The sequence below is a fragment of the Diadema setosum genome, chromosome 18, assembly GCF_964275005.1.
Source record: "Diadema setosum chromosome 18, eeDiaSeto1, whole genome shotgun sequence".
Taxonomy (NCBI): domain Eukaryota; kingdom Metazoa; phylum Echinodermata; class Echinoidea; order Diadematoida; family Diadematidae; genus Diadema; species Diadema setosum.
Genome location: NC_092702.1, coordinates 26,143,625 through 26,154,066, shown reverse-complemented (window position 1 = coordinate 26,154,066; position 10,442 = coordinate 26,143,625).

Sequence of the window (10,442 nt, the reverse complement as noted above, 5' to 3'; positions counted from 1 at the left end):
TGAAATCTTGATCTTTTCCGTGAACAGGCGCCTCCTATAATCCCACATATTATACAGAATGGGGCGAAAGCCACCTAGCTCTTAGAGGGATTTTCTAAGAGGATAGAATAGAGAGGCATAGAAGAGGGAGGTACCATATCTTATATAACCGTATTCGAACCCCCCCCCCCCAAAAAAAAAAAAAAAAACACCCCTATAATTAGCGAATGTGACTTTAAATTCGCCTTGAATCTGTTTATCGTCTGATTTATTAAAGTCGTCTAATACCTAATGAGAATGACAAAATCCAGAGGTTGTAATAATATATTATAATATTACTGAATAAAAAGTGGAGTTTTGAGATGTGTTTTCAAAATCTCTAGAAAATGAATCTTGGAAGCTTATTCGAGGGTCTAGGATCACATTTCGGAAAAGTATTGTCACCAGCTGGAAATCGTTGTTACCAGCCGATAAGACGGCTCCCCTTTCATTATCATCTTTTCAGATTATCCAGATGATCTTTCCTTGAAAGACTGGAAGAATATAGCATCAATCGGTTTTAAGCGCGGGGGCGGGGATGAAAAGCATAATAATCTAATTTCGAGAACATAGATGCTATTAAGAGTTTGGAGACTGAAATGCAACTTTAAATTCGCTCTGAATATAGTTATCCCCTGTTTTAACATGTGTAATAACTAATGGGAATAACAATTTCCAGAGATTAATGATAGATTATATTACTGAATAAAAAGGAGAGTTTTAAGGCGTGTCTGTGTCTTCAAAATTTCTAGAAAATGGGACAGACGCAGAATCTTGGAAGCTTTTTCTAGGATCACATGCCTGAAAAGTATTGCCCCTAGCTGTTGGAAAACATTGTCACCAACTGGAAAACGTTGTTACCAGCCAATAAGACGGCCCTCCATCCATTATTTGGAGATTTTATTTTCTTGTAAGATTGTGGAAGAAGATAGCATCAATCGCGTAAAACGGGTCGAGGGGATAGAAAACATATTCCTTTCGAAGCTTCGATGTCATTAAGCTTTTAGAGACATAGAGTCAAGAAGACTTCAACATCTTGTGTAAGGGCCTGGGAGAGCAACGATAACCAGCCTAGCTCGCTCGACCTCATTTGCTCAAATGTCACTCATTGTAACTGATTTAGCTCACGTGCTCATTCTCATCTTCAGTATTGGCATCTTATTATTTTGTCCCAGCTTCATTTCTTTTTTTTTTCGGACATAATATTTTCCTTGTTATCATTATCAATATCAATATCAATATTGTGATGTGATACTCACTCCTTTCAGAGTGAATATTTTCACTCGATTTGTTTTTAGAGAGTAGATGTCATTGTTTATTATCATCTTGGTGAAAAACAGAATGTCAAAAAACAGAAGGAAGAGATCCAATCAATCCAATCTTCATAAGTTTAGAATATGATATCTTTCTTTAATCATTTATTTTCTCACCTCACCAACGTTTACAAAACTCAGAAACCTGCCTCCTTTTTTGATGTATCTCATTACTAATTTTGTTAGTTGAAAATGAAAAGAAGCAAGCAGTCACCTTTTCAAAAGTGATATTGTTGTTTGTGCGAGAACACAATGGGCTTATAGGCGTGAACACAGTGGACAACACGACTCGTTACAAAACTTGGAGGAAAGGGAATTCTGACATGCTTTAAAAAGATCCCCATTTCTATGTAACCACTGAAGCAAACTGAATGGTCTTTCTGGAAGATATAGGTAATACGTTGGTTTCATACCCTGAATCTACATTTTGATTGATTTTCAATGTCTGTTCTGTTTGTAAAGTTACTGGTGCAAAAAAAAAAAAAAAAGTTTGTTTGTTTGTTTGTTTTTCGGGGGGGGGGGCATAAGGCATAATTTCATTGTTGGTTCTTATAGTCGTTCTTATTCTACATTCTGTGTGTCAGGGGAAAGGCAAATGCATCGTGTCGATATTTTGAACGGACAATAGCATGATAATAATGTGTTGAAAAAGTAAAACGTGTATTAATCAAATTTAAAAACAACCCTTTTTTAGTACAGGGCACTTAAAATAACCAGAAATTACCCCATTTCATTTTGTGATGAATTTGTTTTGTTTTTCCTTCCAAACAAGGCTTTCCAAACTAATCATTTTCCGTGACATGGTGATTGCATCTTGCCGAGATAAGTGCTGCATAATTTTTTTGAGTTACAATCACTGATATACACGGGTGTATACAAATCCTACCTGGAATATTTTGCTAAGCATAGATAATTCACATTTATCACGATCAAGTGTCTGGGACTGCCGCGTCCATCACAGTTAATCATCAGCTCAACACAATTAACCAGATGAATTTATAAATTCAGTACGTTGCCCATAATCACTACAAGCACTTTTTAACCACACGTGACCGTCGGTTTTGATGCTTTAGAATAATAATATTCCTTAGCTTATAATTCTTTATGTAGAGTTATCACTTACTGTATGTAGAGCTATCATGATTAAGAAGTTGATTAGATTAAGAATATCAAATTTTGTTTGTAAAATCGAAACGGCTTCGAAAACGTAAGCCTTTGACTATCATGACCTGTTGCGCATTCAAGCTCAAAATTCTCCTGTTGAATATTGTGTTGTGATGGTAGCCGCATTTTTTATGATGAAAAATAATGATTGTGGATTGAGTTAGCTTTTTTTTTTTTCTTTTTGGTGTTTCAAGTTTTTTTTTTTTTATTTGAGGTTTAGTTTTCTGATGGATATAGTTTTTTGATATATAAAAGAAATATTTCATCCGTGGTGAACGATGAGCTGTCATGATAATAGTTATTTTAAAAAATAGAAATATTGTTGATTGGGTTAACTTAGTCAGTGTTTTACGTATCTTTGAAATTTTAGATTAATGTGATGTGCGGGTGTGTAAATTATATCTTTTGATAAAATCAAAATGAATATAGGTTTTTCCTGCCAATTTTGCACTTTTGTCAGCCCAATTCCTTATTGCTGCATTCAATATAGCAAAATTTAGCGTAGATGTCATGTTCGGTATTTAGATTTTATCATCTCTTCATTCAAATTCATTTTGGAGCATTCAAAAAACCTCTAACCTCATTCTAATCAACACTTTCTCAATTCATATTCGCGCCATTCATGATTCGTTCATTTAATCTAGAATGATATGATCACGTGATCACGTATATGTATATGCTGCGCTTGTTCATTCGAATTCGTTTTTGGGCATCTTATTTAACATCTTTTGCAGTCAATTTAGCACACATATTATGCTTTGGTCCTTCTTTATTTTACACAACAGTTATTGTTTTGTAAGCGTCATAATAAACTTCATATTTTCGTATTTATTTTGAAGATTTTGGCAACAGCTTTTTTTTTTTCAATGTACTTATTGAGTCTCCCAGTCCGAAGATAGTGCATGTGGCCGTTGAGCGCTTTACTCCGAGTGTGTCGGCCAGTTCTATGAAGTCAAAGTTATGATCATCAAATGTTCATATGATCCTTTCTTTGTCTTCTTAAAATATACGTCTGTATATAACTTGTGCTGTCATGACTGTAAGTAGTATTGGTACATGTAGGCCTATGATATGTATGAAAGAAAAGGGGAGTCACAGAACAACAAACTCGGGCCAAAAAGCGATACTTTTACTGCTTCAGCCCCTGTCACACTTTGCCGGATAGGCCCACCGTAAAAGAAACGTGCGAGATTTTGCTCATCCGTTGTTCAAATCGTCAATCGCGGTGGACAAAGTGTAAATTTTCCGTTTTAGAGGAGCGTGCATACACGGTCTAACGGCCAAACAAAACGCACCTTGGGCGATTGTGTACAGGACAGTGGAACGCGCGCAAACGCATGAGAAACGAATAAGAACCGCATGCCCACAGGACAGAATGCACGAGGAACAAATGGGTGACGCATGAGACGTACGTCGAACGTCAGAGAACCCTGCGTACGCGTTTGATGTGCTGTAGATAGCCGTTCCATCCGTCCCATTTCTTGCAGCAACGGACTCTACAGGAGGCCTATCGGATGGAAACGCGTTGAAAACGACAGAGTTAAGTACAGATACAGGATAAAACGTACAACTATCGGACAAGGGTCATATCACGCTATCCGTTTTTGGCGAGGAAAAAAAAAAGTTTTCTTGCCGCTCTGACGGAAATCACCGGAAGATAAACGTCCATCCAAAAAATGAAAAGACTTGAAACGCACTTTAACGGATATCAACGGAGGCCAAAAATCGACTTTCGTTTTTAATGCGTTTGCCATATCCGGCAAAGTGTGACAGGGGCTTTAACAGTGCGCGGATGAAAAATAAGTCACGTAGAAATCCACACATTTAAATGTTCTCATTTGTTCCAAAAAAAAAAAAATTAACATGACGTTAATTTGAATGAGAATGTTCGGAATTTGACTACCCATTCAAGTTCAAGTTCAAGTTGATTTATTTCACTTCCAACAAACAAATAATAAGAAATACAATGAAACGCTCGTATACACAGACGTCAGGAAATCAGTACCACAATGCGATGAGCAGAATAACATTGTAAAAGAGATACAAATAAATCATTAACAGAGATACAAATAACAATTACGTCACTGTGGTAAATGCATAAAAATATTGCTGGAAATGGAGGGGACTGCTAAAAAGCAGAGCTTGTAGAATGCAGTCCCCTCATAGAAAAAAAAATGTAATTACAAAACAACAACAACAACAACAACGAATTTCCGTAAGTGGTAGTAAAAAGAAAAGAAGAAGAAGACAGACAGAGTAATACACACATTCATGCACACATACGGACGCACATTAACAGACACAAGGCGGCTCTCTTGTAAGGAAAAATTGATGAGAGGATAGAAAGATACAGTAGTGAAGAATTTCGTGAATTCCACGAAATGGAATGACTCAAGTACCCTTACCGGCGAGTGGTGGCAAATTTGAATGAACGTCGAGTACAAGCCAATACATGTGCAAATTTCATTGATCGAAATGCTAATTTGAACGCACAAGTTGCAATTTTGGATGACAGACTGTGCGATAACGAGGTGTACTTGCTAAATTAAATGAACCTTCTATCACATGGACTGACAAAAGTGCGAATTTGGCAGGGAAAACCTATAGTTAAAATAAAAACAGTATTTTTTTCAGCGATTAGCTGTGTGCTGACATGTTGACAGTGAATTCTTTTCTCCCTTTCCCCATTTTTTTTTTTTGATAATGTAATCTGAGTATGGATTGGGCTGGTACCCTCACCCTCAGAAATCAAACGAGGTGTTCGTCAGGGATGCATCATGTCACCTAGTTTGTTTAATCTATACACAGAATGAATTTTCAAAAAGCATTGAAGGCATGCCTGGCATTAACGTTAGTGGAGTAATGCTAAATAATCTGAGATATGCAGATGATACTGTGCTGCTAGCTGATAACGAACAAGACTTGCAAACAATTGTTGATGTCATATACCTCCAAAGTAAGGCATTTGGCTTGCACATGAATGTGAAAAAGACCAAAACGATGGTAATATCTCAAAAGGTAGGAATACCAAGGGTAAACATCTCTATCAACAACACTCTCCTGGAACAAGTCAGTGAATTCACATATTTAGGACAAAGTGTTTATGAAGATGGGAAGAATGGTGGAGAAATTAGGAGACGAATTGGAATGGCTAAAACTAAGTTTACCCAAATGATTAAACTGTTAACATCAAGGAAGATATCTACTGCAACCAAGATCAGACTAGTAAAATGGTACATGCATTCAACTTTCCTTTACTGTTGTGAGACATGGACATTGTTCTTGGATGATATGAAAAGGCTGGCTGCATTCGAGATGTATATCATGGACAGACAGGAAAACAAATCAGTATATTCTAGATTATCTGAATGTCACAAAAGCATGATGTAAGACATTAAACCAAGAAAACTCAGATATTTTGGCCATGTGAAAAGACATCAGAACATCCAAAAAAGTGTACTGGAAGGGAATATAGAAGGCAGGAGATGCAGAGGACGCCAGCGCAGTGTTTGGTGTAACAACATAAAGGAGTGGACAGGAAAGAGTGTGGCCGCATGTATAGTAAGGCGGCCATGAACAGAGCAGAGTGGAGGTCCATAGTCGCCAACCTTCGGACTGAAGACGACACTTAAGAAGAAGACCATCGTAATATTTTTTTTTTTTAATACCATGTCCTTGTATCATACAGAGCAATGAATGCTTTTATAATTATGAATGTAAACAACAGCAATTCAGCCTTTGGCTGCCAGACAAGATTTTTAATAAAAAAATGTCAATTCAACTCAATTCAATAATGAACATTCAATCATTGAGATGCAGACTTTGATGTATAATCGTTTTGTTGACGCATTACAACGTCTTTTTTTTTTCTAGTTTGATAGAGTTTGATAGATCTACTGCAACCAAGATCAGACTAGTAAAATGGTACATGCATTCAACTTTCCTTTACTGTTGTGAGACATGGACATTGTTCTTGGATGATATGAAAAGGCTGGCTGCATTCGAGATGTATATCATGGACAGACAGGAAAACAAATCAGTATATTTAGGTGATACGCTATCAGCGTATCACCTATTGTGATTGTCAAAATCTCTCTTTATTAGGTGATACGCTATCAGCGTATCACCTATTGTGATTGTCAAAATCTCTCTTTATTTTTTTTTATTCTTCTTTCTTTCTGGACAATTTTGTGTCGTCAATATCTCAAGAATGACATTACGAAATAACATGACATTTTCAGTCAACATGTCTCATGACAAAATCTAGCCACAATAAGGTTTTCATGACAGTTACATATCTATGACGTCATCTAGGCGCCATTTTGTGATTTTCGGACCTTGTCACATGATCGATCATAACTTCATAACTAGATGTCATTTCTGTATCATTTTCGGTGGACATGAAGTTCAGGTCACGCTCTATCTTACTTTTTAACGCTAGTTACACAGGTCATCATTACGCGCGCGTAAGCGCGCGTCAAAATTTTAAAAGGCTCAAAACGACTTCCCAATGGGAAATCTCGAAGTTTCAGACAATTTTAAGCGTTTCAAACATTTTCTCGCGTGCGCGTCCGTCCGCGCAATTTCGCGCGCAGAGCCCGTAAGCAACATGAAAATGCAATTTTTTTGACTGATTTGGATTCCTGATACTTTGAGTAATAATATCCATTGATTTCCGATCGATTACGACCTATAACAAAGGAATGCACTGGCGTCAAAGTTGAAATTCCGCGTGCGCGTCTTTCTGCAAATATAGTGAAAAAACATGTCTTTGTTTATTTCGCCATAGCTCTTTAAATCGTCCGTTGACCCTATATTTCTATTGCATATTACAAAAGTATATGAATTGTAAGTAACATTCCAAGTATCAGTATTGCCAGGAATACGCGATGATGTCATCATATCGTCATTTTAAATCAAAAAAGTGGAATTGATTTTTTTGAGGTACTGTTTCTGACATTCATTTGCTCGTATCTCTGTTGTTTAAGCTCAATATTACCCCAAATTCAGATATGTTGCACTTTGAACATTTGCCTTTCAAGGCCATGTGATGGTTTTGAAATATGATGACGTCATCATACTAGAAATTGTGATTAAAGGTAAAGACTCAAAATCAGACAAGTTTACGTGTTATGTCTATGGGAGGTGATTTTTTTTTAAACCATGCATTGACTTGACAACGTTTAAGCACCTTTACCTCATCTGATTTTACTCCATTTCCTCTGAAACATAAATATGTTGTAGCTGAGACAACAAGCTTTAGTAATCATGCATTTTATGTTTTCAAATCTCCTCATCAGGTTGACAATTTTGCAATCTAAAACTGAAAATGAGAATGCAATCTGTACGGAACGATTCCCAATTTTTCTTTGCAACTGTATATTGATCGAATCCACGCTGCCACTTGTGGGAAGTTGAATAGCGCCATCACAAGTCAACACTGTCACGATAGTATTTAGATATAAGTTTCGCACTCGATCTTCAGGACAGCCATGTGGCATAATCGGTTAGCGCGCTGGTTGTTCATAACGCCATACCGGAAGGCGAGAGGTTCGACTCCCGCAGGACTTTTATCCGTTCTTTCTTTTTTTTTCTCTTTTTTTTTTGGCAGTTCAGCTTTACTCCGATGTCATTTATCGTATTACTTTATCAAGTGTACGTAACCCGTGAACACGGCTGCTCTATTTCCCTTGTTTTGTATTGGAGTTTGGAGATTGGGTTTGCTTCATTAATTTTGTCACACTTAATGTTGTAAATTGCCCCTTGTTACAGTGTCCCGCTTGCCACCTTTCGTTTGCTCTTTCCTTTTCTCTTCATTGGTTATTGTTATACTGTAACAGGATAGGTAGGAACATGTATGTTTAAATAACTTGCAGGAATGGGAGCTGAATTGATTAACTCTAGTCCAGGTGTATGGCGTCTCGCTCATCTCTTTGAAATTCCAGGTTGTTATTGTTTGACCCAATAACGAAGTTGTAGACAGGTTATATGTTGTTATAGAGGTATCTTGTGCCACATGAATGGAAAGCATCACTGTTTAGTAGTAGTAATGAACTTTTTCATGTTGTATATGGTATAAATATTTAAGATAAATATATATATATATATATATATATGTGAGATATGAGAAAGGATATATATATATATATATATATATATATATAAATAAAAAAAGATTAAAGATAAATTTCACATCCAATCTTCGGTACAGCCGTGTGGCTTTATAGTCACTTAGCGCGCTGCATGGTCATTATGCACTACCTTAGGACGAGATGTTCGAGACCCGCAGGACGCTATCATTTTTTTCTCTCTCTTTCTTTGTGTTTCTTTTGGCAGTTCAGCTTTATTCCGATCGATGTCATTTATCGTATTATCTTATCAATTATACTACCCCACGACACACAGTCGCTCAAGTTCCTCTTTTTTTTTGTCGGAGGCTCTAGGTTGGATTTGCTTCATTTATCATACGTATTGTTTAAATTGCCCTTGGTACAGTGCCCCGCTTGCCACCTTTCCTTTTCCCTTTCCTTTTCTCTACGTTTGTTCCTGTTATATTGTCACAAGACAGGTCGGAAAATAATTTGCATAACTCAACTGGAGCAGGAATGGCAACTGAATGAATTAACTCTAGGCCAGGTGTATGGCGTCTCGCTCATCTCTTTGAAATTCCAGGATGTTATTGTTTGACGCAATAACGGAGTTGTAGACAGGTTTTATGTTGCTATAGAGGTATCTTGTGCCACATGAGTAGAAGGCATCACTGTTCAGTAGTAGTAATGAACTTTTTCATGTCCCTCCATGTCAATTATAGTGTGGTTTAAAGGGGTTGTGTGTCTATCTGCCAAAGAAAAGGAATAACTTATTTTCGTCATGGCTGTTTCTCTATACGTAGCCGTAGGTAATGAGTGTTGTTGGTATCTGAGCAGTCAAGAACAGAGCATCAGGCTAAAATCCCCCTTAGTTATACGCGCTAAGCGTTCAATTTGATATATCTTTCTTTATGAAGTCAATCCCTGCTAATGGAGTTACAGAATTATGTTATGACACGTTTCACTGAAAGTTTGTAAAGCAAAGTTTATGGACAAGGCAAGCAATTGTACATGAATATACCTACCATTGATTTCAGAGGGAAATTATGGTATGCATAAAAATGTAAGGGTATCATTGCTTTGGAATTGCTGAGACAATATGCTTGGCACGAGGGCTTCCACTTCTAATAACTGATCCCTTTGAAGATGTGTCGGTCACGGGTGATCGTCATGATTCATCTTTCACGTAGAAGCTTGCGTTCCACACTCTTGGTTCAAGAAGACTTACCATCATACTTCAAATTGTTATTAAAGGTAAAGACTCAAAATCAGACAAGTTTACGTGTTATCTCTATGGGAGGTGATTTTTTTTTTTTATGTGCATTAACTTGACAACGTTTAAGCACCTTTATCTCAGATGATTTTGCTCCATTTCCTCTGTAACTTAAGTGTGTGGTAACTGAGACAATAAGCTGCAGTAATCATGCATGTTATTCTTTGAAATCTCCTTATTAGTTTGACAATTTTGTAGTTTAAAACTGAAAATGAGAATGGAATGTGGACAAAACGATTCCTGATTCATCTTTCACATACATAAGTTTACGTTCCTCTTTTTTTTTCTCGTCGAGACGTATGGCCGAGTGGTTAAAGGCGACGTCTCAGAGACGTGAGGTTGCACACGTGCGGGTTCGAACCCCACAAGATCACGAAACAAATTACTTAGCTATTTTACTTTTTTTTCTTCAATTTTGTATTACATATATCGTCCATGTAGAAATCACATTCGTATATAAACGCACCTATACACACACACAGACACACACACACACCATATCCCTCTTTTTTGTGTTGGAGACCATATTGCTTCGACTGCTGCAAAATTTTGCAGGCTGACTTTGTCAAACTGATCATAATATGT